The 25729-nt window shown below is 32.1% G+C and overlaps 1 protein-coding gene across 1 annotated transcript in view; it reads right to left on the bottom strand.

Annotated features, from left to right (window-relative positions):
• Positions 1–25446, bottom strand: part of LOC147073115 (lachesin-like) — a 152458-nt gene extending 127012 nt beyond the window's left edge. The window contains exons 1-2 of the mRNA XM_085945277.1: positions 25371–25446; positions 24290–24499 (exon numbers count right to left, since the gene is read on the bottom strand). The gene's annotated coding sequence lies outside the window, so the exon portion shown is untranslated. The remainder of the gene's footprint in view (positions 1–24289; positions 24500–25370) is intronic.
• Positions 25447–25729: the final 283 nt, after the last annotated feature.

The following is a 25729-nucleotide window of genomic DNA, read 5'->3' as shown; positions in this document are numbered from 1 at the left end:
ATAGCGGCATAATTCTTAAAAATATAATGGTGGCCTTAAAAACATTTGTCATTATCATATTATAACATTTTACTTGAATTCAAGCAAAAATAGTGGCACAATGATCATTGTGCCATTATTATTGTGGATAACATTCAAAATGAGATGACTTCAGTGTGCCAACTTCACCCTATTATAAAGTAAATTAAAAAAACTGATTTAACACACCAAAATAAAATATTCAAACTGCTCTCCTGCAAAAACACTTTTTCGAGTTGTGCCACTATTATTCCTCGGGTGCGATATATTATATATACTTAACATTTTCTTTAACATCTTTATACAAACGTCTCTTTCAAATCCTAGTCTGAAAATATATTGTACGACTTTTAAAGTGAATAAAAAAATGACTCGTTGCACATTTCTATGCATACAAACAAATATTTAATTTACAACTTACTTTATAGCACTCCAAATGCAATTTATCAAAACACTTCAGCAGCAGAAGTTGAAAACCTTTGACCGAGGTGCAAAAAATGGGTGCGACATGAAAAACTCTTATATCTACTTTGAGAGCTGCAGCAGCATGAATGCTATGGAATATGTTTTTTGAGAGACCGTGCATTCTGCGCCCGGGCGTATCAGCTGTTGCGTTTTTATTATTTCCATTCGTGTGTGTGTGGGTTTTTTTTTTGTTTTCTTTCTGGAGTCTGCTATGATATTTCCGACACCTAAAACGGAGCCGTATTGAGGGTGGGTATATTTTGTGTATGGCAAATAACGGCGGATAAAATAGCATTGAAGATCGGCACTTCATTTGGACGTCTCCAGGAAATCTTTTAGTTACCTTAGTTTAGATAGGGCATCCGAATAACCGGCGGGGAAATTTTACCCAGTTACTGGTTTTTTACGAATATCTAACCGGTTAAATGTTTTAAGCCATAAAATTTGAAAAAATATATATATTTCATTATGAAGTGCCTAGTTTCAAAACCCCCTAAAACAATTTTAGGTCGTTCTGAGAAAAAATGAGAAAAACGATTTTAGGTTGTTTTGAGAATAATGAGAAAAACTCACATCTATTAAAAATGTGAACTTTATATATTTATTTTTTAATTCGTAACATTTTCAAGAGTATTTTGGCTTTCCATTTCAGGGATATTTGAAAAGCACAACCAACCATTTTAGCGAGTTTTTAAATTTACCCTAATTTTTGATCATACGTATAAAGGCCAATAGCGGCTGGTCCATTAGGTCAATTGGTCAATGACCCTCCAAAAATAAACATCTTACAATCTATGTAGGTTATAATCTAAGATGTAGGTACAATGTATTATAATAATTATCGGCTAACACGTCAAGGCGAGACGCACACGGACGGACGAACTGTGTGTATAAAATTCAAACAAAAGGAATCCGCTCGGTCGCTATACCTTGGGCATTTGGAAATATGCCGGGATAAAATATTTCTACATATTTCTCTTTCTCTCTCATTTTCCATATGTGAAACGGAGAAAACACACATTTTGCCAGTCTTTTTTTAAATTTGTTTTGACACAGCATAGGCAAGATTTTCGTCATTGTCCCAGAAAGAGATAACAATACATTTTTCAGTGTGTTAAAGGAAACAGGTATAAGACGTTGTTCCGTTATTAATTATTATTGCCTCGCGATTTCATCGAGCATGTATTATATTACCTACCAAGCATGGTTTCAACCGTATTATTTTTTATATTTTTATTATTTCAAACTTCCTATTGTTGTCTGAAAGTTTCATATTATGCAATGTCATTGTTTGTTTTATAATATTATAGTACTCAACCAAAAATAGCTTTTTAGTTTAGTTTAAATACAACCTTTGACTAAAATGCATCGACTGCATTCATTGTGTTAAACAGTTAAACCATTGTATAAAAGTTACCCTTTAAAATGTAATCTGCTATATTAATCGTAAAAGTTACCTTCTAATAAAATCAGTGGAAATATAAAAAGTGTTTATATATACATAATCCCGCCATTTCATAACAGTACACAACATTTTTTCTGATAGTGACAGTTTAATGAAAAATGAAGCTAATAAGCTACGGTGTTTTTATTAAATATTTTTGATTGTTTGATGTGAAAATAGACATTTTTTTTGAAGGTTAAGTAAGTATCTATCTTTTTAACTAACAATTTATAGCACTTCTTTTATAATGTATAAAAAGCCAATTTGCTATACGTCTTTTAAGTGTACAACGAAAAGGCAAATTCAAATAATATAAAACTGACCTACCAAATCATCGAGCATGGAGCCGCCAATGATTAAGGCTATACCTCAGTTGAGGCACGGTCTAAAAAGATCGTAGCTAGGCGATGCGCGGATTGCGGGTCGCGGGTGCAAATGACGCATGCCGAACGAAATATAATTTGTCATATGAATCCAACATGCGTCCATTTAATGTTCTGTTTATTGTTCTAAGCGTCATAGAAAGCGGCCGTGCATATCCACGGTTGTGCATATATGACGGGTGGTGGTGGGCACTTTAACGTATGTTCTATTAGTGATAATAATAATATTATATTCATTGACATGTTTTCTTTTTCAAGTAAATGGGTAACGTTTTTAGTCATCTTTACACGATTTAAGATTTAATACCCCCGTCGCCATCACGAAACAAATTGACGTGCTCCCAGCTCGATGTTCATTCTCACGAATGCCAGCGAGTCCAAAATTTCGTCGCGCCTATAGTTGAAAATTATTTGCCGTTTCACTGATGTATCGTCTTAACGGTTTTTGGTGTTTTTTAAAGTTCAATCTTTGGCCATCATATAGGTAACAAAAATATCCGTCTAAGTACATATCTAACTCAAAAATTTTCAAAAATCGTAAGTAATATGAGTAATTAATTAATTAGGTACTTACCTAAATAGTTAAATTTGTTTATATATATGTGTTATTTTCATGTGCTATTATGGAAACCACAGAGTTACTAGTGTTATTGGTGGGAACATGAAAATTAATATTTGTCAGTATAGACGGATTGTAAACGACCCCACGAAGAAGTACAAATACGACGTGACGTGACGTGACGGGGATTGCATTGATAGCATACTCAGAAGAAAACGAGTCAGATAATTCTTTTTATTATCGTTATCATAAAGAAAGAATCCTTATGTCCCGAAATAGAAAATCTAAGAAATCTATTGTGAACTCGATCTAATTTTAATTGTGTGGACGGACCTGTGGGAACTCCAATTAATGCTGGCATATTCGAGAATACTCATTATATGATAATATTATGTACCATGTAGGTAGGTAACACTTGGACAAAATGAAAGATAAAGTGAAAGTGAATAACCAAAGCAATTTTCCATATTTTATACTCGTACCTTACATTTTTTTATAATTCATTTTATGTTACGTATACGGATAGTAGATTGTCTTAATAGGTCCCTGGTTTAAAATTTACAGCAGTATAGCGCCGTCGAAGCTGTCAAACAAAATTCAACTGATAGCCCGCTACGGAAAAGTTGCAGTTTTTGTTTGTCGCATTAGTCTATGTTTTGCAGATCGATGGATGGCGTACCACTGTAAAATAGTGCTAAAAAAGCTACCCTAGCATATTTTGACGTTACATCACCATTAATAAGTATAGGAATATAAATAAACGAAATACAAAACTATATGGAAAGCTCAGAAATATACTCGAAATTAAAACCTTACAAACCAGCTTGGAATGATGCCATTTTTCGTATTATCAGGACAAGTATTTTAAAAAAAAACCCCTGAGTAATTAATCCCCCATAAAAACACTTAAAATAAAATTATCTATGACGCAAACAATGGGTACAACATTTATTTGTTTTGACGTTTCCAAGATATTTTATTTATATAATTTTTATTTTTATAGGGAGTATATAATATTCAGGGGGTAATTTTCATAGATCTGCTTTAATCAAAATAACATAACACCCCGTTTACATGCACATGGATTTACTATTGACAGTTAGTATTATCGCGGCCATACCAAGAAAATGTAAGGGTAAACATGTACATATTATCCTGCAGTTTCAAGCTTGGATGCATGAATCAAAAAAATTTGGAAGCTTCTGAATTTTCATGCGACAGTTGAGATTTTTTCGATTTGCGCCTGCACAGCAAAACGATAGTGGCGAACCTGCCAGCAAAAAAAACTAACTTTACTCATTTTGAGGTTAACCGATTTTCACTACCTGTTAAATAGTACCATAAAATGACATAATCGCGTGTCGCTTACTCTTGAAAAATGAAATTGGAGAGACAATCAGCACTTTTACGTGTTCACAGTTATTGTCACGATAGTTTAAAATACGCACTATTGCTGCCAGTAAATCTGCGTACAAGCGTTATTATGCTATATTGTCATAATGGATTCAAAGGCACGAATGTGTATGGATATGCTAGAAACTTACCTAATTTTATTATCCTAAAGACCAAAAGTGCTACAGGCTCTTAAAATAGATAAAATAATGACCTTACTTATCACGAAACTGCGTACTGAATACAAATAATTAACCAAAAGCTGTAATGTGACACATTCGTTATTTGTCGAGTGCCAAAGACATGACCTATGACAAGACAAGACCCTAAATCAGATATGTTATAAAAATGTTTAAACTTAATTATCTCAAAGTGTATTTTCCAGAATGGTGAGTTTGTCATGATTGGGACGATAGTATATCAATGTCCACATGAATGGGCATTCTTAGTGGCTAGAGCGCTTTCTAGCTACGCGAAAAATTCGCATCTCACTCGGTCAAAGATTTTTTGTACGATTTCTGTAATAAATAATTTTCTGTATGGTCAGCATTATATTTTTAATAAGATCATTGGATATATTCAGTATCGAAGATCAAAACTATATTTTTGTGGACTATTATTTAATGCTGATTGTTCAACGCGAATTTTCACTGTGTTTCTGTATGGCTGTGTGATACGGTATCTTACCTTGGCCCAATGGTCTATACTCTACGCTATTGGGCTTTGAGAATCGATTTAACCGCAGAATTTTAAGTATACACTGGTACTACCGCGTTAAAAATAATCATGTTCGTAACCCAATATGGCAATGACTAATCTCAAGATATGCCGCTTCTCTTGGACATGTATTAATTAAGTTGCTAAAGAGTACTCCACAGACTTGTTGCAGCGCCGCAAAGATTTCGCAGTGATACAATAGTGATCCACACGTTGCATATCTCATACGGTGATGAGTGCAAGACGTGATGCAACCTCATGCTTGTCGTATATTCAGACGTATGTAGATATTACAATTATTTAATTTAATTTAATGTTCACACATTTTTGTTATGTATTTAAGGATGTAAATTTTTGTTGTTGAATATTCTACATAATTTGGAGCAGCCCCTAGAATATAGAATATAGATTATATAACTATAACTACCTTTCTATTAAAAAAGTCTTTGAAAATATTTTGAACCGAATGGGTTTTGAACACACAAATATCGCATTACCGCGAAAAATCTTTTCCTTAGAGTAGTAATGTCATAAAAAAAATTGTCTTCTGTCAAAAAATGATAAAAATTATATAATTTTTTTTGATAAACCTCAGAAATATATTCATTAAAAATAACCTTGACCGGATGGGATTCTAATTCACATCCTTCACTGTGTGAGTTCTCTTTTTCTTTAAGTTATTGATCTGTCTATTTTAATTAATTCTAGTGAGGAGTGAAAAAAATCTATACAATGCACACTATTAATTTATACTTAATTTAGTATAAATAACTATTTCAGTTTCCTTTCTCGGTTTACATGAAGAAATTGTTTAATATTAATTCAAACTTTAATGAAAAATATCAGTTTTCCATTCCAAGGCCAAAGACGAATATCAACTTTACAAGACAATATGAGACCAAAGTAGTGTCTACATATTGTCTAGAAGTCATTTTCTACCGCAGCCTGTTTCGTGGTCTCCCCTGTCGTCAGACGCCGTTCTTGTGGCTTTCCAAATATGAAATGCCTCAACGATGACGAATTAACCATCCATTTAGTTGTTCTGCCCATCCAAGTTCGACCTTCAATTTTTAAATAACTCACTTTAATTACATACTTATCGTTTACAGTACATTTCTAAAAATTAAATTAAATTTAAATTTTGACATAGGTACAAAATTTACAAGTATAGTGGATAATGCGCGTATTGGGGCGTAAGTCCAGGAGATGCAGATTCGATTCCTGTCAGGTGGCTTACTTTTTTCAAAAAGATTTTTGTGAATAAAATTATTCGTAAGAAAAAGAAATGGTATATTAGAAGATGTGTTTATTGTAATCTTCTGATTTTTTAAAACCATGCTCGATCCAAACTTGTTAAAGCTAATACTCTATCACTCCGTGATCCGATACGATGCGACCGAAGCCGCGTTAACCACAGAGTGACTCATCCAAAAAGCATCTGTTCGACATTGGTTACGCTAAATCTGATATGGTTTGAGAAAACGTTGCATCTATCATCCATCCTGAACTTGTCATCATCATTTATCTCAAAACGAGTGAAGTGACAGAATGACATTCCGAACCATCCGTTTACCAGTGCGTGAGTGCGAGAATACCGAAACAGCCCCAAGGCGCCAGCCCTCTCAACGTCAAATGTTAGTGCCTGGATTGAATCTTTGTTTAAACCACCCCATGATATGAAATCCACAAGCATCTTTAAATAACAGATCACTGTGAAAAGCGCAACCAATTCTTATACATTAAACAAACATTTATTTTTTATATTCTTCTATTGGTTATAATAAATTATGTATGTTATAAATATCTACTAGAGATAATATACGTATAAGCGCAAATTCTAAATGATACTCTTATAATAATATAGGTACATAATTTGAAAATATCTCGTGTATATAGACACTAGAAAAAATCATTTATAGAAAAAAATACGACATCCAACGGGCTTGAACCTGTATCTGCTGGATTTGAACCAGTATATTTTTCCAATTTAGCTACGGGCATCTTATTGAATTACAACAATTTAAACTAGTAGTTGTTGTTGTTACATGGATCGCTGGATCGGCCACGTGAATAAAATGCCTCAGGATATACCTATCGGCGAGGCGAGCTATGTACGCAACCCCCGATGGCAATAGAATACCTAGATGGCTGAAATTGAGATGGCTGGACTGTGCTGTGCTATGGGAGATTTAAAAATGCTCGGTCAAAACAATTGGAGAGTGTCGGCAATGGATCGTTCAGGATGGAGGAAGTTTTTGAAAGAGGCCAAGACCCACCAAGGGTTGGAGTGACATAAATGATGGGTTGTTACATGAAAAAATGCTTATCGAATTGCGTTATCATATTATATTATTATATTATAGTGATTCTGACACCAGTTAGTAATTAGGTTAATTATTGATACTTTGATTTAAAATCCAAAAGCCGACGCATTTTTTTCTAAATTTTGAGTTTTATAATGTAGCCAAAGAATGTAGATTGTATTTTACATTACAACGTTTTTCTTAGGTCGCATTCTTATTTGTCCGGTACAAATATTGCAATCGATTTATAACTAACTTCCCGACTAGCTAGACATTTGAAACTTTTAGAATATATCAGAACACGATGCCAATGCATTTTTTTAATACTTTTAGCCATCTTTAAGTAGAATTGAATTCATTTTTAGTTAATTCTGTTTTGTTTGAAAAGTTATTTCAATACCATTAATGGTTGCTAGGGGGTCCTAACAACTAAATTATTAAATAATATATTTGTGCGTTACTATGGAAATCAATATGAAATGACATTTCATTATTCAGTATTTTTATCAAGTACATTTTTTTTGATCGTTTAAGCTAGTCAAGTCAAGTTTATATGATTCAACAGAAAATTTAAAAACGTTGTTTATAAAAAGTTCTTTTTATCTTGTAATTATTATTGTATATTTTTGTGATTTTTTATACTCGACGTAACATCGACCCTTTGATATATGTATTTATTAATTATTTTACTTATTAAACTTTGCTGGTTGCAATAAATTTTCATTATTATATTTTAAATTTTTGTAATCAATGTGTAACTGTTTGTTTCCTTAATAAATAAAATAAATAAATAAAAAAACATCTTGTTAATTAGGTACTTACATATTATGACATTTAAATTGTAGAATAATTATTTCTAATCAAGAAATTAAAATTTATAAAACACACAGTACATCACTGAAAATGTATGATTTTGTATGGTTTTTAGTCTCGCAGTCCTTATTAATGGTGAATAATAAGCCTGGAAAATAGTTCTGATACAGAAGAAATCAAGGCTGTGCTGGACAAAATCGTGTGCGAAAACTTGTACGTATCCAAATCGCTGTATCACACTTCACCGTAAAATATTGTATCGTAAATATCTGGCCATATATTAATACTTTGGACGCGGAAGACGCGCACGGCGCGTAATGGCCAGGCGGCCGATCGATGTAATTAACGTGCATTTTAAAGGAGGCAATTAAAATCTCATTATCTCTTCAGCAGCGAAAGCGTTAAAGACCGTCAACCGCTTTGGGTCGTATAGTACTGACATTAAATTCATATCTAAATAAAACACGGTTCTTGTCCGTTTACACTTTACAGAAAGCCAGCAGCAAACACATTTTGAAAATACCCGATATACTGGATTATTTGTTAGGTTAGGTTTTCATTCTTGAATTCATGAATTTTGACAAAATCACCTATGAAAATTGGATCTAATAAAATTGGAGACGGTCATCTCTTTCCGATAAGAAAGCTCACGGCGAACTGTACCACGGTGAAATGTTTTACGTACAATTTACATGTAAAGGGATAAAATATCGATTTGGTGTGTCAGTTAAAGATTTTTAGACGACGCTTTTTGGATACAACTGCAAATCCGACAACCTTCCCAAGCCGGCATGACACACACAAGTGAAACAGACTGTAAATATGTATATCTGTTATTGGGTTTGCGAAAACCGAATAACGCGCTGCGGCGAAAAACAACGCGCGATATTAAAAACCATATTGCGTTAAACATTTGATTCATGTTTAATATCGAGGCAAGTCTTTGCGGGAGGCAATAGAACGCGCGGAACGCAAAACGATACATCACGCGAATGTGTATCGTTCGTCCAACAATATGCATTCGCTTCGTCAATCCGCTTTTATTCTATACGTCAGAAATGAAAAAGTCATCGAGCATACTGCGCTCCAGAATTTCACGTTTCGCCTTTCATGTATACGTACTTACTCACTTTCGGTGGAAATATTTGAAAAAAATATCAATACAGTATTGAACATAAATACAATTTTTATAGGGTGAAGTATTGTATAGGTCATACATAATTTTGAAAATACTTCTGAGAAAATATATTATAACTAATACAAAAAATCTGGTACAGTTCGGTTATGAGGAATACAGCGGAAAATACATTTTGAAAATACCCGATATACTGGATTATTTGTTAGTCTGGGTTAGTTTAGGTTAGGTTGGGTTAGGTTATGTTAGGTTAGGTTTGGTTAGGTTAGGTTAACCTAACAAATAATTCAGTATATCGGCTATTTTCAAAATGTGTTTTCCGCTGTATTCCTCATAACCGAACTGTACCAAAAATCTTTTTTGAAAAAGTAAGATACCCAACAGGAATCGAACTTGCATATCTTGGGTTTCGCGTCCATTCATATAGACGGAATGATTATGAATACAAAATTACAGTCCACTATGAAAAGCGCAGCCAAAGATTTAGGCGTAGGGTAAATAAATTGGTCATATCTGAATTTGCAACTAATACTATCATAACTAATACAAAAGCCGATCGCCAATAGTATCTCAATTTGGAAAGCGCTTCAGAGAATATTAAGAGCCATTAGCCGATAGCATAGTGGTCTATGTGCATGAGCGTGAAACCTGAGATATACATGTTCGATTCCTGCAGGGTGTCTTACTTTTTTCAAAAAAGATTTTTTCTACTAGTTTTCTGTATTTTCTCATAAGTGTTTTTAAAATTACATTTGTTCAATAATTAGAATGTTATATTTTTAAATCTTGTAAATTATTCGTTGAATAAAAATAAATAGTTAATTAAAAAAATTCATACTAATATCACCATACACTAAAACTACTGATGCTTAGGTGATCTGGTTGAAAGTGAAACTACTGGAAAATGCCTAGAATTCTTGAACCACCTATTCTGTACCTCCAAGTAACAGACACGGACAAAAAATAAAATTTCAAAATGATAAATATTTGTGTAATATATTTGTTTGATTTATAAAAGTTCTTCTAACCAAAACTGCATCCGGAGTTCGTAAAGAAAATTTACTGTTCAAATTTTGCAAATCCGTCTGAGCCAATTTCTTACCCGCTGCAACTGAATTAGACTTAAAAGCTCGAGTATAACAATAATTGTAAATTTATGAACACTTAGAGAAAATAAGGCTGTATATCAGCTGCCAAAATGGCGGCCGCTGTCGTTGTTCATTTAAAAATGCACATTCTATTTTGAAACACTGATATTTCGAGTTCACTTTTGAAGTTTCCAGTAAAGTTGTTTTCATAGGAAAAGTTTCACGTATCTGCTAGGTGAAGCTTTAAAAGCTTGCAATAGATTTTTTAAAAAAAACTGGCCAGTGTAAAAAATCAATGACTATATTTTCTATTTCTTAGTATTGTTATTTTCCTGTAATTTAAATAATTCATTTATTTACCAATGATAAAATTCATTATGAAAGAGAATCATTTGTATAAGGCATAGGTAGGTAATAATATTATAAGGTTAGTAAATATTAGTTGAAGGAATAATGACTTAAGAGGCTTGTTAGGAAACGATGCTTATGGATACGGGACATAAGATAGTAAACAGAAGTAACAGCAAGACAATGTGAATTAAGACATTACAACTTATTTTTGTCTTGACTTATCTCTCTGTCTGTCTGTAATGCACGAGGGAAAAAAATATGCGTATATGTAGAATAGATAAAGACAGGTATAAGATGTATTAACAAAGGTGCAGAGAAAACCAAATATCGAATACTCTCACAATAGTTTGACAAATGCTCACAATGCAATACTAGCATCATTGGCACTCAGCTCAATATCGAGTATTTATGGAAAGTATTAAATGACATTACAATTGATTTGTGATAGATTAGCGGAAAGTGTAAAGAAAAGTATAGTGTTGGAGAGGAAACACGATTTTGAAAATAACATGAAAATATCGATATCTTTAAAAATAATATGCTGGATTCAAATTAAACAGATTAAGTAATTGGATGAATCGAAGTGAAAGTGTCAAAAAAATCAATAAAGTGGCATTTCGGTAATATCTAAGTTAGTGTGTCAGTAGCGAAGGGTGAAGGTAGGCCGTTAAGATCCGCCATAAATAGTGAACATTCAACTTTGTTAGTCATACTTATTTGTTTTTAATGAACTAAGACTACAATTTACAGATAGTGTTGGTTAGATTTTAAAAATCAATTAAACCCTTCCTTAACCAAACTATAATAATGATGGTATATTTTGGGCGATACGACAAAATTGGGCACACTTTTTTATTCATACTTATTTGTTTTCGTTGGATTAAGAATACATATTACACACATTGTTTGCTCATTTTTTAAATTCAATAAGCCCTGCCTAAACCAAACTATAATAGATAAAAAATATTATTATATCTATAAAATATCCAAAGTTACGTATGATTTAATTGCATAATTTTAGATATTTTATAGATATACTAGTTTTTTTTTTTTAAAATGGAAGTGTGTTAACACAATCGATCATAAAATAGAAACATTATGGACTGGGTAGAATCATTAATAAATGAACGAATTTGAGTCACATAGAAGAATTTTGACAGGTGACATTGCCACCTGTTTTTGAAGTTATACTTCTTTCGGGGCATTTGGTAGAGAGTGAAATTGACAGCTACGCGCGCACACCGTTACGAAAGTTCGCGACAGTATGAAGTTAGCTGCGAATCAGCTAGCTATATACAAACGCAAGTTTGATAGTAGAATTGTTCCGATGCCTAGGCAGCGAATTTATTATTGTCGTCCATTTGCAATTCCTTACGTCAACAAACGATTAAACGCCAGAGTGACAGTTATTACTTTAAAAATAAAAATAACGAGAAATAATATAATTTTAATTTTAATTTAATATTTTTTTTAAATTTTTTTTTAATTCAATTTATTTTTAATAAAATAAATGATAATTTAGTAATATAAGTTAAAGTGGATAGAAATAAACCAATGGCGCTCCAATAAGCGGCCCTTTTTATTGAGTGTAATTTAACAAGATAAATTAAGAGCTAGTCGAAGATTCTAGGTTATCACAAGTTTTGTTTATGTTTTGTTATACCAAATAAGTATAACTTCTGACGTGCGTGCTTAAGTACACATACCGATTTTTTTTAGTTTTAAAATAAATATAATCTTCATGGATTGTAGTGAAGCTATGAGACAAAGAATAAGACATTAAATAAAACTACATACAATTTAACTAATCCGAAAGATTCCTTCCACACAAAACACTTCATAAACACGGAAGCTTATCGCACCTTAGTAAGAAGTTTCCTGCGGCCGTTTTAAAACATCAGAACATAACATTATGAGACGTTAAGACTCTAGTTTGTTTAAGTTTATATCCTTCGAATTTCATAGCTTAAAGCTCGCTCTAAACTCTCCTTGAGGTAACATGAATCTTAAAATCCCATAAAGTAATAAAAGCTTCACTGAGATTTTGGAAGCAAAGTTATTGTCAGACACTACACATATATTTTTAGACGTGGATACTAACTACTGTAAGAAAATTTTGCAAGCTTTGGAAGGTGTATGAAATAATATTACATAACACGTTTCCTGTTGTAGTAAGTAGAAGTATAATTTTATTATATAATTATTTGTAGAACATTTATTAATGTTTTCCCAAGTGTTTTTTCACATGTTGTATAATAATTATATCAGGTTGAATCATGGACATTACAACACAAGAAAAGGAAAATGTTTTTTAGATATACCACTGGCGACGGCTTCTGTAGGAGTCCTGGATAGAATACGTAACCATTTCGTCAATGCTGGATGAGCTGCCTATTGGCTAAAGACTGTCATCTGTTCTAGTTGTATAATCCCTACCATGTCCGTTCCTAATAAGATCATATGGGCCTCCACGAAGTGGATGTTAGTATTAACAGATTTTTGTTTTTACGAGAAATGGATATCAGCCACTTGCTCAACCTATTAGGTCCATAATCTGACTTATACACAAATTGAAAAACAATATGTGTACTTGTCAAACCCAGAATTTGAACCTGGGATCCATAACGCTTATAGGCCGAGTTGTATAATATTGTACAATAATTCTTTGAACAATATACTATTGGCCTAGAAATCTTAGAGAGTTTAATAAAAAAAAATTGAGAAAAAATTTGCATGGTAAAACGGCCACAAGGTTAACACAGGCTGAAGTGACAAAGTGAAGAATTTACTATAAAATGGACAGAATCCACCGCAACTGTGAGCAGACACGGCAGCCCTCGGTGATTGTGGTGATCATGAAAAGGCGCTTCACGTAGCCGGGACATGTGTTCCGGATACCGCCAGAGAGTACAGCGCTTCGTACCCTTGTGGCACATCCTCAAGGGCCCTCCCTCACCCTGCAGCGGTACTATAAAACCAACCTACGCGCTGCAGATCTAACATGGCGGGAGGCGCGTGAGTTGGCATTGAAACGAGGAAAATATCGCGAACTTGTGCTTGCCCTATGTCCCAACGCTGGGGCGTGACAGGGTGAAGTATTAGTAGTTACTACTAGTTATATATTTTTCTGACTTGTTTCCAAACTACATAATATATACACGGTGGCAGTTACTCTACAACTCTATGACTTTCTAGGTGGTGGGTTTTACCCATTATTATTAAATATACATACCCACCTACTGTCTCATGGTATACCTACCAAACTACTTATAATAATATGATTTTATTAATGAGATGAGTAAAAGTCGTTCCTCACACCTAAAAAACCTCTTTTAAAACAATAACTTACTTAATTAATAATAATAATTAGTATACACTTACATTATCGGTTTTGAAGAACGACTTAAATACAGCGAGATTTTTTTCTCACTTAGGGGTTATTTGAATCGCTCCCCAATATGCGTACACTAACGCTAATGTGTTCGCATCCTTTGTGGAACGAGATTTTCGTACAGCGGCAATGAGATGGTACCGAGTCATAATCCGGTCAGCGAAAAATAGTTTTATTTATTTGCATAATCATAATAAATATCTCTATAAAACAGCGACGGGCTTAGAATTTATAAAATAAATAAATAAATAAGTAGTTTATTTAATCATGTAATGAAATAGGTATATTATGTCCAATAACAAAAATATCTTACGTGTATTTTTGACAATATGATATGGATGCGAGGATGATCCCTACGAACCCTTAAGTTAGAGCCGCCCCTGCATATATAATAATAATATTATATTTTTTCATAATACAAAAGCCTATAATGGAAAAGTCGTTTCTTGTATATTAATAAGTCAATATAATAATACTCTACGTACCCAACAAATATTCACCTTGTTAAGTTTGATCGTTTTCATTCTAAAGTTTATTTTGTTCGGCGTTATTTTTAAAAATCTTTTTTAACTGTGTAATATTTTGTTTGATCTAGGAAAATAAGACACTGTATTAAAAGGATGTGTTAGATATAAAATGGTTCAGACACGTGGCAAATTTGATTGATGATACATTCTTTTATACTCGATTGATTAAAAAAACCCCCTTGAAAGTATACTCGTTATAATCCGGAAACCCTATATAGTCTGCCAATACGAATTATATTGATAGTAGATAAACTTGTAATATTACTATATCTAATGTTATAGACAAAAAATAATATCTACCATGATTTGTTTATCTACCATGTGAAGAAAAATTCTTTTTGGACTACCATTTTGCTTTTCTTAATCCGAATAGGAATGGCTAGAGTAACATTCAACTTGATCCGGAGTGTTTGAAGCTCACGATTATACTCGGTTGAAACTAAATGACACATATTTCACGCTTGCATTTTGACAGTGCTACTTTACAGTAGCTAATCATGGGATTGGATAATGGGACGGTGACTTTAGGAGTGACGAGAAGATAAGATAGTTAGCCAAGCAGCCTCTCATCACGCTGAGAGTGAAAGGGCGACGTTGAACCTGTCTTGGTCACAATATGCTGCGGACACCTGAACAGAACTTTGATCTGGCTTATCTATTATTCAAACAAACCGTAAGTACATAATAAGAATATTATTCTTAAAATTTAATTAAAAAGTGATTTGCATAAAAAAAAAAATTCACAGATTTTCTTTAACGTTAGGTAGGTACAGTTTTGTTTTATTTGAAATGGAGTTTTTATTATATTCTGCTTCTGCTTCTTGGTCATTTCCTCATTGCTAAGTATCGTGACCACCTTGGAATTTTTTGATCTTTTGAGCGACCAAGACTTTCCACCCCTCTCGATCATCTGCTTCTTTTAGAGCAGAGTGAGTTCTGTTCCCAAATACTTGGAGTCTACCCAAAAACATCAGTTTCTCCAGGTTATCCGGTCTGCGCCGAATAATAGATCCAAAAAACTGCAGAATGCAACTCATATATATTGTAGGGAGCCATTCTTTTAACTGCAGTCTCTGGATAATTGACTAGTTCGCCCTGTACTCTGTCCAAAAAATACGAAGCATTCGGTGCCAACACCATATTTTGAAGACATCAATTGCTTTCCGCTGCCTTGCCTTCAGGATCCATGACTCGGCATCGTACAAAAATATGGAGAACACTAATGTTTGCAGAAGTATCCTATTCATGGCAATTGAAATCCCCAATCATACCATAGTAGTACAACGTATCATTTTGCAATCTGTGACATTATTGAGCTATATGTTAGGCTTATATAACATTTAAAAGTGCTTAATGACAAAAATAGTAACCACATAATATGAAAAACCATAATAATATACATATAAACGAATAAAAAAATATTAATTCTCAATTAATTTTATTAATTCAATATTTATTGAGTTTACTAACGAAATCTTTCCAACCCATTGGTTGCTATAATTCTATAGTCTTTCAATGCCCATGTGTGTGAAAAATCAAGTAATTCTGAATTAATAAAACTACAACTTTTTAGCAAAGAACCACGATTTCAATATTTTAAGATTTACATTATAGTTTAAAATCATTATTCTTGTAGCTGTCAGTATATTATTGATCAAATATCTATTTTCAATGTATCAAATTATTCGACCGCAATAATAAATTCCCAGCGACTCATATACCGGTAAAAAACTGTTTACCTGTGTCAGCAAATTGATTGGCGATATTAAATACGGTATCGCAATGGAAAATTAGTCTAATATCCATTCCCATAGTATCATATTATATTATGACTGTAATAATAAATAAAATTCACAGCTACTCGTATTTAAACCGCTGACTCGTTCAATATAATTATGTACTGGAATATAATGTTTAGGTATTACTTTTGACTGTACAAATTACGAATACTGATTTATCAAAATGCCACTCGACTCTAAGTACCAGGCTCGTAACTATCTCAGTACGTAATATGTATTGTCATTGTATTTATACTATCGTACCGACCGTTACGCTGCAAATAAAACTCGCTCCTGCATACATCTTCGACTTCTTCATCATCATCCTCAACACCATAACCCACACATCGAACACTACACTCTCTATATCAGTAGCAATATTATTCAAACAATCAAAATTAAACTCCAATTTAATGTTAATTAATATATTCCAGTTTATTTCTAAAAAAAAAAACTAACAAAAATAAACGTTTAAACGTTCATGAAAAAAATTTGAGTTCAACTAAAAATATAATTCTCTACTTTTATATTATAACACAAGAACATATTATTATCGTATAAAACAGCTGTGTTTTGCAAGTCAAACTAAAAACGTTCCCGTCAGCGAGAGATTCTTTAAGCTTAATTAATATGCAGAGTTAATAGTGATTAATTTGTGTATTTAATAAAGCATAAAGACTAAGATATTAAATTATAAAATTCCATGAATATACGATAAAAATTTTGTGATTATCCATATTTATAATCTATAGAAATTAAGCTCTACAAGTATTTTATATCAGGATACTACATTCAAACTCACTAACCTATATATTATGTTTTATGTTTTAGTATTCACAAACTAACCGACTGTACCGAATTTAATTGTTTCATCATCATTAGCCAGAATCTATTCACTGCTGAATGAAGGCCTCTTCAAGCTGCTTCCACTTCTCTCGGTTCTGTGCGTTGCGCCGCCACGTACTTCCGCAGAAATTTATCATTTCATCGATCCAGCGGCCTCTAGGTCTACCTTGCGGACATTTTGTACTTCTTGGATACCACTGGATGACTAGATTTATCCAACGATTGTCCACGCAGTTACACGCAATTACTTCAAGACAGCAGACGCGACGCGTCTAGACTTGTTAAAGCTAAGACACTATCGCGCCATGATCTGATACAATTCGACCTTCGTTGCGCTAAATCTGACAAGGTTTGAGCAAATGTCGCGCCTATCATCCATCCTGAACTTGTCATCATCATTTATCCAAAAACACAAGTAATACCGTTAGAGTATCATTCCGAACCGTCCGTTTACCAGTGTGTGAGTGAGTGAACTTCGAACCAGATCCAGAGCGCCATCTCTCTCAACATAAAAAACATCCACAAGCATCTTCAAATTACAAAAAGCACAACCAATTCATAATAAGAATTCCATTAATTTATGATACCTGATAATTTATTTTATAATGCGTCTTTGAAAATGGCTTCATAGTTTAAGTCAAAGAATAAAGGTATAGTATACGTCATCCTTGACAGATTTTTTTTTCTTTTAAGCTTTTTCTGCGTATTTCAGTTGTCAACAGTTACCTACTATAACACATCTATTAATAACGGCTTCTGCAATAAGTCGAAAACGTCAAGGAAAATAATTACAAGATAAAAAGAACTTTTTATATACCACGTTTTTAAATTTTCTGTTGAATCATATAAACTTGACAATTCTATGTATTAATAATTTAGGACATTTAAGGCAATTGTCAACAAATCATTTTCTTGCTATTTTGCAACAAACAAACATACAAATATAGAATACTGAAATGTCATTTTGATTTCCATAGTAACGCACGTATATATTAATAATTTAGTTGATAGGACCACCCCCTTAATTACAAGATTAAAAAAACTTTTTATATACAACGTTTTTAAATTTTCGGACTTCTTAAAAAATGTTGTACTTGATAAAAATAATACTAAAATGTCATATTGATTTCCATAGAGTAACGCACGTATAATATATTAATAATTTAGTTGCTAGGACCCCAGACCCCTAGCAACCAATAATGGTGTCGAAATAACTTTTCATACATAACAGAATTAACTGAAAATGAATTCAATTCTACTTAAAGATGGCTAAAAGTATTAAAAGAATGCATTGGCATCGTGTTCTGATATATTCTAAAAGTTTCAAATATCTAGCTAGTCGGGAAGTTAGTTAAAAATCGATTGTTAGATTTGTACTAGATAAAAAACCACCGGACAAACAAGAATACGAGCTAAGAAAAACGTGGTAAAATATATAATACACGGTGACAACACGAAATAACCAAAATGCCAACAGTACCTATTTAATCGTTGTTTATTTTTATCTGGCGGAAGTACTTAGTTTCAAAAATAAAACAGCTTAATGAGGCGATTATTGACTGAAACAGTTAAGCGGCAGTAGATGTATCCTTTCTTTTTTCTTTTCCCTTTGGAAATTATGACCGGCACGCAGAACTCTCGAGAAGTTTCGCCCTATTTTTGGAAAGTTTCCACGGGAACTTGTACTCTTTTCTCCTGGCAAGTTGTTTACGGCACTGCATGAGCGAACTCTTGGACTTTTCTTTTGAAACAATTACGCCTTCAGTTCGTCAACCAGCCACTCAACGCGAAAACAAAAGAAACCATTAATAAAACGAGCCAGAAATTGACTGACAAAAAAAACTAAAAATATAATAATGTATAGTTTGAAATTCTTAGAGCTTTTTCTAGAGTTTGTACCCTTTTTGACATTTTTTTTGATAATTTACATGATATAAAGAATAATATCATCATTATTATAGCAGTGGCGAAGGGTGGAGATAAGCTGTTAAGATCCGACATAAATAGTGGACACTGAACTTTGACAGTCAAACGTATTTCTTTCATAACTTGAAAACGTCCTTTCTAATTGCGACAATTTAAACTATTAGGTCATACAATATAAAATGCTTATCAAATTGCGTAATTTTTGACTATCGGTTTTTGTGTATTAAATCAAGGAGTATTAATTACCTTAAGCTGAGGCATGGTCTAAAAAGATCGTGACTACGCGACGCGCAGATTTTGCAATCGACGTGTGCAGAACAAAACATAATTTCTCATAAAAATTAAACATGCGTCCATTTAATGTTATGTTTATTGTTACATTAGTAATAATAATATTAAATTCATTGACATGTTTTCTTTTTCGAGTAAATGCGAAACGTTTTTTTAATCATCTTTATACGATTTACGAATATAATATTCCTCCGACGCCATCACAAAACAAATTGATGTGCTCACAGCCCGACTATCGCTCTCCGATTGGCATCGAGTCCGAAATTTCGTCCCACCTATTATTGAAAATTATTTGTCGTTTCACTGAAGTATGCTTTTAATTACTAACCGACGCCCGGCTCTCGCCAAATATTTTAGTTATAACGTCTACTTGAACTTGTTAACAATTATTTTAATATACCATTTCTTTTAGTCAACGAATAATTCACAAGATTTTGAGAATGTAACATTCCATAATATATTGAACATACTTAATTTTAACTTACAATACTTATTTGTTTTCATTCAACTAAGAATAAAATATGCAGATGGTGCTGGTCAGTTTTTAAAATTCAATTAAACCTTGCCTTAACAAAACCGTAATAGTAAAAGTATCCTATGGGCGATCTGACAAACATAGTGCACACTTTTTCAGTCATATTTTTTTGTTTTCGTTGATTAAAGAATACATATTACAGATGGTGCTATTTATTTTTTTTAATTCATTCAGTCCTGTCTAAGCTAGACCATAATCGATAAAATTCTTCTATGTATAAAGTATCTAAAACTATTTATGGTTTGATGGCATAATTTTAGATATTTTATAGATAAACAAATATTTTTTTACTATTATCTACTATGGCTTGGATTAGACACAGTGACATCCCGTAGGGGTAGGCAGATTGAGCATCGCCTGGGGGTGGCAGTTACTCAAAGGGCGGAAAATCGAAGAGAATCATTAGGAATATAGAGATATAAATAGAAAGTAACCTAAACTTAGTAATAACGGAAATATCTTTCCATTAAAAAAATCAGCTCACTGGTTGGAAACAAAATTTATAAATTAGATACTATAAAATTTTCAACAGGGCTTTATTTTTTTGTTGGGTTCGCGATGTGTAGTTTACTTTCGCTATCCTTGGACGTCAAATTCTTCACAGTCACTCGCGAGTTATGGAAGTTGTCAGGTATATTTTTAAATGTACCTATTTGAAACCGTAGACTCGCAATATTGTCTATTAAAGCAGAGATGGCATGTATAATTAATAGATTTAGTAGTATACCTATATCTTGTTAGTAATACATCCATACAACACAATTCTTAGATATTGGGGTCATGAAAGGATAATAAAAAGTGATGTATAAAAAAAATGTGGCGGCATTTTGGCACTGCCTAGGGGCGGCATTTTGTCTAGGGACGTCACTGATTAGACAAGGTTTAATTACATTAGAAAAACAAACAGTAATTATACTTTGTTGTCTTAGTTTAATGAAAATAAATATGGTTGACTGACAAAATTTAGTGTGCACTATTAATGTCGGATCTTAACAGCCTACCTCCACCACTGCTGCTGCTGTGGGGTGAGGGTTGAAAATAAGCTATAGGTATAATGTAGAAAAGGATTTGGTAATTTTTCACGGTATAATTGAGTATATGGGTGGAAATTTTTAATGGGATATTCGTGAGGACTGGGACAGAATAAGGGTTTAAATGTTATTAATACTTTGGACGCTGAAGACGCACCTGGCGCGTAATGACCAGGCGGCCGATCGATGTAATTAACGTGCATTTTAAAAGTGGTAATTAAAAAATCATTATCTAGTATCTAAGTATCACTATCAAAATTAGTTTGTAAACTTACTTTCGCCTACGATGGCTGAGTGGTTATCGCATCAGCTTATAATGTTGTGGATGCTGAGAACGAATCTCGGGCTTAGTTAACTCACATATTGTTTTCCAATGAGTGTTTGAACTAGAATATGGACAGAATAGGTTGAGCAAGTGTCTTAAATCCATTTTTGTAAAAACAAAAATCTTTTAATACAACCTCCACAAAATATGATCTTTTAAGGATCTGACATGGTAAAAAAAAATTATTAGTGCAATAGAGATGTGATGGAGACTTAAAGCTTTCGATATGTGGCTGTATAGGCGCATCCTCAAAATTTCTTGGACTGACCGGGTGACACATGTTGAAGTTCTCAATCGAATGGGGAAGGACCGACAAATTCTACGTAGTATCAAAACCAGGAAACTACAATACCTCGGCCACATTATGAGATGACAAAAATACAGCATTCCCCAAATTGTCATTCAAGGAAAGATCAATGGGAAGCGTAGCAGAGGACGGCGCCGCATTTCGTGGCTTAAGAACCTCCGCGATTGGTACGAGTGCAGCTCTACTGAACTGTTCCGGGTAGCAGACGACAAAGATAAGATCGCCTTGATGGTGGCCGACCTCCGCTAGGGGATGGCACAATAAGAAGAAGTGCAATAAAGGATTTCCAAATTACTGTCTTAAAGAAAGTTATGATTATTTCGTATGCTATTTACAAATTCTGTTTTAAGTCATCTTATCTTGAAAGGCCCTTATCATAATAAATTAGCAAAAGTAAAACAATTTAATATCGAGGGTATTCTGACAGAACGCATTATTTCAGTTTTTGCTGTTTTTCTGTTTTAAATGCCAAAATGTATAAAATTTTACGCTCTACGTCCTGGTAAAACGCACGAAGGCATAGGATATAATGGTGAGAAAATAGAAACAATATTAAATCATATTGTTATTTTTTTATTCTGATAGAAAGCATGATTATGACCTAATGCGTTCTGCGTATACAAAATACAGGACTTGTAACATGTCGTATATTGTGTTTGCCATAAAGGTTAGTCTTTATAATGTAGAAAAAATGTTTTTAAATCATAAAAAAATCTACGCGGGAGAACGCTTTGAAAAAAAATTAAAGTCCTTTTTGCGATTATCTCAGAACTTGTTTTAATGAGATAATGCTTTCTGTCAGTATGCTCTCGATATTATGTGATAATTATTACTAAGTGGATAAACTATGGTATTAAATTTTTACTTTAATATACTGCATACTGTGGCGCATAATGGAAAACCACGTAATTCGTTGAATCAAAGTATATTTCTCTATTAGCAAGGTTTCCACAATATAATTTCTTACGGAATTTTAATTAAATGAATTTAAAAAAACAAAAACAACTAATTTAATCAGCTTTGTACTGCCGTCGTAATCTTATTAAGATTACGATAAGTTATTGCATAATATTCCTTTACTAAAAAAATTTAATTAAGTAGGTACGATATTATTTGAATGATGAATAAAATTGCTACTTGCTAAATATTTACTTATAAATTTGCTAATAACCATAGTAATACGGAAATATTACACAATATTACGTTGAATGATATATTTTTAATTAAGTAAATAAAAACAAGTTTTAAATAATTTTGTCGGCATATTGGAATTAGGCAGTTATCTAAAAATATAGTTTTGAGGACTACCTGTCCTATTTAAACTCTTATTATACAGTTTATATTTATCTAAATACGATTACACTAATATTTACTGAAAACCTAAGTAAATTTCATTAATTTATTTTTGAATAGAATATATTATCTTTAAATTTTATTTAATCATTGCCTATTTCAACAAATAACTGTAATATTAAAAATCTAATATTGAATCAATAAGTTGATAATTTTCCTTTGAAGCGGATTCAACTGGTCCTGATGAAAATAAAATTATGTTAAATAGTGTGTTTTATTTTATGTAACAACATATTTCTACCATTAATTATTGACAGTGTTAATAACACTACATAATATTTATATATTTATCACAAAATTTAAAAAAAAAATGGATTGATATTTGCGGTAAGATGTTCTTTATTATTTGTGAAATTTAAATGTTTTTCGGAATAGGAATAGAAAAGTAATTTGTATTTTATATTTGTGTGTAAATTCTTGGAAAAAATACATTATTTTATATATTGAAACAAAACATAATATTATGTTGTAGTGTTTTAATTTAGTTAACTAAGTGGAATTAGTACTACATTAATTACCTACCTAATAATTTGTATATGAAAAAAAATATATTCGAATTGTATTTGATCAGTTTTTTATGTGAGGCTATTAACGATGCTTGTGATAGACTAGTATAACTGACTAATTACTTTTATTTTTAGTATTTTATAATAGTAAAATTATATCAATAATTATATTAGTTAATTAAAATACTCATAAAATAACATTGATCAATATTCGTCAAATTAACATTCTGCACGTTGCAGCTCGGTAGCTTAGCTTTTACTTACTAAATTAATATTTTAGCCACTTGATACTGCTACTTATGGGAAAAAATGTGGTGTGGTGTACTGAACCTGCTGTTAGGTATTGAATTTAATATTACATACAAGTAATCTTTTATCACCAAATGGGGTATTCAGTTCTAAAGTAAATGAATCTTAAAAGTTTACACGTAAAGTACTTTTATGTTTTTAAGTTTGTACTTTTATAATATGAATTTTTCTATATTTAAATATCTTTTTTTAAACAATTTTAAAGACTTATCAGATTATAGCTATGCTGTAAAATTAAATAATGAAACCTTATATTAGTATCAGAATAAATTGTTTAACTTTACTGCTGACTAGATAATTACTTTTTAATTACCACATTCAAATAGCATGCTGATTATATCGAATGGTCACCTAATGTCTTTAGCGATTTCTCACACATACAGAGCCTTCGATTAACGCATAATTCCATACAATTCGAATATGCATTAAGCGGTGGATAAAATAAATAAATTGATATGGCTAAAAAAAGTGTAATATTAATTCTAATTAAACTTACGGTTTCTTGTTGTAATGAAATAGTTCTCGTGTTGTCTCCAAACTTCCCATTGTTTCTCATTAACTAAGTATATAACTGTTATTAATTATCACTTTGAAACTATGCTAAATAGTTTTTTTTTATAATGTGCGCATTGATGATTATTGTAAATATTTATTTAAATATTTCAAAACTGAGTTTAAGATGTACATTAAAAAAAACTTTAAGTCACTATGTATGAATATAATTTAAAAAAAAAAAAAAGATATAATTGTTCCAGAAACAGTTTTCAAAAATAGTTTAATAATATTCTCTATTTTATAAATTTAATCGTCCATAATAATTCCTTAATTTTTAGGTTACTACGGTTAATTTTAAATATTATATTTTTAGTTTATTTAAAGTAAATAAATAATTAATACACAACAATTCGAGAAAGAACGTTTAAAGTTTAAACGTTGAAATATTTTTTATTAACATGTTAAATATAAAAGAACTAGAAGACCAATAAAAGCATGTAGTGGAAATAAATAAATCGTTTTGTATTTTTATTAGATTAAGAATGAAAGAGCTTTGCCATTTTCTATAATTAATATTTTTATCAAAAAACACTATTAAAATCAGTATTAGAAAGTTTAATTTAAATCAAAATAAACCGGTCATGGTCATTATTATAATATGACTTATAACGTTTTCAATTTGTTTTTCAAACCGAATGACTTTTTAATTCAATTTGACAGTTGGTAACATTAAAATAATAAAATAAGTATGCAATCAATTATAGAGCTTTAAATCTCAGTTTCACCACTGTAGGTAAGGTAAGTATTGCATAGTATTATAAAACACATGTTGTTTAATGTTTTATTTTATACTTTGACTTAACTGCCAAAGTGCCTTAGTATAAATAATATTTCTAGTATTTTATTCCATATAAAAAAAATCCTATAAACTCATTTTTGTTTGTAAACAAAAAAGTTTCCCAACAATGATATATCGTACAAACAGTCCGAGCAGGCCTGAAAACCAATTAAATCTCGCTCACTCCTACAATTATCGCCCCAACGGGGTAAAAACAATATTTATAAAATTGCAATATTATTACGGTGATCGTATCGAAAAACTTTCCGAGAGATATCAACGCGTCGGATCGCAACCCGACGGCTACGCGACCGTGTGACTATGTGGCCAGATGACAACTGACTAGGGACAAAGTATCGCGCTCCGACGGGCTTACCTCCGTTGCCTCTACGCTGCTACGAGGCTCTACGCTCCGTAGAGGGCGCATGCTCGAGCGAGTTATACCATCGCAAGAGAATAGCTAGTGCTTTAAGACATGGGATGCAATTCAAAGTAATACGTATAATATACACTATATTCTTATGCAAAAGTTTTAACGCGCTAAATCGGTTAAGTAGATTTTCTATAATAGGGATTTTTTTTAAATCAATGTATAGTGTGATT

The sequence above is a fragment of the Rhyacophila brunnea genome, unplaced genomic scaffold (assembly GCF_057557595.1).
Source record: "Rhyacophila brunnea isolate RB1 unplaced genomic scaffold, BYU_Rbru_1.0 scaffold_18, whole genome shotgun sequence".
Classification (NCBI taxonomy): domain Eukaryota; kingdom Metazoa; phylum Arthropoda; class Insecta; order Trichoptera; family Rhyacophilidae; genus Rhyacophila; species Rhyacophila brunnea.
This window is presented reverse-complemented; position numbering and strand designations above follow the sequence as displayed.